The following is a 3,081-nucleotide window of genomic DNA, read 5'->3' as shown; positions in this document are numbered from 1 at the left end:
TGTTGTGCCTTAACCTAACCCATGTTGTGCCTTAACCTAACCCATGTTGTGCCTTAACCTAACCCATGTTGTGCCTTAACGTAACCCATGTTGTGCCTTAACGTAACCCATGTTGTGCCTTAACCTAACCTATAATGTGCCTTAACCTAACCTAAAGTGCGCCGTAACCTAAACTATATTGCGCCTTAACCTGACGCACGTTGTCGCTGAACCTGCTCTGTAATTGTTATGCAACCCGTTAAAGTAGTGTAGTGTTGCCTAACCGCAACCCTCGCAATATAGTTCGCTACTCGCACTGCCCGGTCCCCTGTGTATCGCGTCATGTTAAACACCTTGCAGGTGTTGCTGACTTTCCACATGCTCCTGCTATACACTGTAGTGTGGATAGCAGCAGGACGTACATGCCCCCCCCCCTTCCCCCCTGCCTTCGCAAGCTGGTCGGTGAGAAGTTTGCATGTTCAATGCCCTTCGCATGCCGACGTACTCAGCCTACGTTGTGGTACGGCCTGTCACCTGTCCGCCGATGTACGCAAAACCCACAAACTGTACTGCACATTGCTCCGTATGTACTGAATGATACATCGTGGCCCATGTGACCGTATGACGACAGCGCCTAGCAACGGCGGACCATACAGTCCAAATATTGTGCACGCAGCTACGTGTCGTCTCCCTATAAGAGCTGGATTGCAGTGTGGTACGCCATACAGACGTGTGGGAGGAACGGACGCCCTGGATGGCGATCAGCATGAGCAGTCTGTTGATGTAGTGGAGCGTGTATTCGGACGTAGTCGTCTCTTCTCACACACCGTGATAGCATGTTGCACCGCGTTCCACATCTGCGACATGCTGCAGAGGCGGGCTGACAGTCGTTCGCGCAATGGACACCGCATACGTACGGGGTCTACCTTCCACGTGTTCTCTAGGCGTGCACATGTTGTTGCGTCTATGTGGGCAGACGTAGTGTGTTGTGACACCTGACACAGGCATGCAATACTCGTTGCAAATGGCGATGGACGTGTACGTTTGCTGGTGACGTTACGCAAATGAACAACCGGTAACCCGTTGTGGTGCGGTTGTTCTCGCTAGAGGTGAATCAGTGTTGGCGACGATCGGTCGAGCTATTAACCGGTTGTTTCAGGGATACCCACCATGCCCACGAACGTGAAAGGGGACCCACCATGCCCACGAACGTGAAAGGGGGGGGGGGGGGGGGGGGATCTGGGTGTGAGGCGATACGCGGCGGTGGCTGGGTGGGACCGTCCCCGGCCGGTGAGGGGGGGCCGCCCGGCGTGCTGGCAGCGCGGTGCGTGGGCGCACGCGCTACAGCCGGCTGGTGGGGGCGGCCGGTGGCAGGCGCGCCGGCCGACGGACGCGGCAGGCGGCGCAGCTGCGCGCCGGCGCCCCCTGCTCGCGGCGCCTTGCGGCCAAAGTAGGTCCTCGCGGGCCCGGTGCGAAGCGCGGTGGCCATCTGCAGTGTGCTGGTCCGATTGAGGACTTTGTGCGCTGAGGATGCGCCGCCGCCCGGCGCTCGGCGCCGCGACGCCGTCTGCTGCTCGGTCGCCCCAGCGGTTCTCGCAGGTGGTTTGTATCGCAGCTGTGCGGACGTGTTGGCGCGTGCGCTGTGCTGGGAGAGTTCGCTTCGGCACCCAAGTAGGGCTTTTGTCCTTCTGTGGCGCTGGCGTTGGAGCTGCCGGTCACCGTAGGTGGCGCGTGTTGTCTCCCGCCGGCAATGCCACGACAGCACGCTCCCGGGCCTCTGTCGGCAGCGGCAAGCTCAGTTGGGAGCACGGGTGGTCGCACCTAAAGCGTCTACTCGCCTAACTCCGGGCGATTGCGCCTCTCTCGAACCCGACCAAGTACTTAGGACGGCGCTGCGCGCCGCCGGGACCTGAGAGGGTTTCGAGGTGTGTTGTGCAGGGGAGCTCAGCCTCCTCCTGTTTGCAGAATAATTGAGCGGACGCTTGCGTGTTCGCGCGGGCCCCCGGGACACACTCCCGGGCGGCCGGCTGCTCAGCTCTAGTTGACGCAGCTCCCTGGTTGATCCTGCCAGTAGTCATATGCTTGTCTCAAAGATTAAGCCATGCATGTCTCAGTACAAGCCGCATTAAGGTGAAACCGCGAATGGCTCATTAAATCAGTTATGGTTCCTTAGATCGTACCCACGTTACTTGGATAACTGTGGTAATTCTAGAGCTAATACATGCAAACAGAGTCCCGACCAGAGATGGAAGGGACGCTTTTATTAGATCAAAACCAATCGGTCGGCTCGTCCGGTCCGTTTGCCTTGGTGACTCTGAATAACTTAGGGCTGATCGCACGGTCCTCGTACCGGCGACGCATCTTTCAAATGTCTGCCTTATCAACTGTCGATGGTAGGTTCTGCGCCTACCATGGTTGTAACGGGTAACGGGGAATCAGGGTTCGATTCCGGAGAGGGAGCCTGAGAAACGGCTACCACATCCAAGGAAGGCAGCAGGCGCGCAAATTACCCACTCCCGGCACGGGGAGGTAGTGACGAAAAATAACGATACGGGACTCATCCGAGGCCCCGTAATCGGAATGAGTACACTTTAAATCCTTTAACGAGTATCTATTGGAGGGCAAGTCTGGTGCCAGCAGCCGCGGTAATTCCAGCTCCAATAGCGTATATTAAAGTTGTTGCGGTTAAAAAGCTCGTAGTTGGATTTGTGTCCCACGCTGTTGGTTCACCGCCCGTCGGTGTTTAACTGGCATGTATCGTGGGACGTCCTGCCGGTGGGGCGAGCCGAAGGCGTGCGACCGCCTCGTGCGTGCTCGTGCGTCCCGAGGCGGACCCCGTTGAAATCCTACCAGGGTGCTCTTTATTGAGTGTCTCGGTGGGCTGGCACGTTTACTTTGAACAAATTAGAGTGCTTAAAGCAGGCAAGCCCGCCTGAATACTGTGTGCATGGAATAATGGAATAGGACCTCGGTTCTATTTTGTTGGTTTTCGGAACCCGAGGTAATGATTAATAGGGACAGGCGGGGGCATTCGTATTGCGACGTTAGAGGTGAAATTCTTGGATCGTCGCAAGACGAACAGAAGCGAAAGCATTTGCCAAG

At 57.0% G+C, this 3,081-nt stretch overlaps 1 non-coding gene across 1 annotated transcript in view; it reads left to right on the top strand.

The window, feature by feature from the left end:
- Positions 1-2,030: 2,030 nt before the first annotated feature.
- The window catches only part of LOC126448360 (small subunit ribosomal RNA), a 1,909-nt gene continuing 858 nt past the window's right edge, over positions 2,031-3,081 (top strand). The window contains exon 1 of the ribosomal RNA XR_007584132.1: positions 2,031-3,081. This exon is cut by the window's right edge and continues 858 nt beyond it. This is a non-coding gene — a ribosomal RNA (small subunit ribosomal RNA).

Source organism: Schistocerca serialis, unplaced genomic scaffold, assembly GCF_023864345.2.
Source record: "Schistocerca serialis cubense isolate TAMUIC-IGC-003099 unplaced genomic scaffold, iqSchSeri2.2 HiC_scaffold_607, whole genome shotgun sequence".
Lineage (NCBI taxonomy): Eukaryota > Metazoa > Arthropoda > Insecta > Orthoptera > Acrididae > Schistocerca > Schistocerca serialis.
The sequence above is the reverse complement of the archived record's forward strand: the minus strand, read 5'-3'. Positions and strand labels throughout refer to the sequence as shown.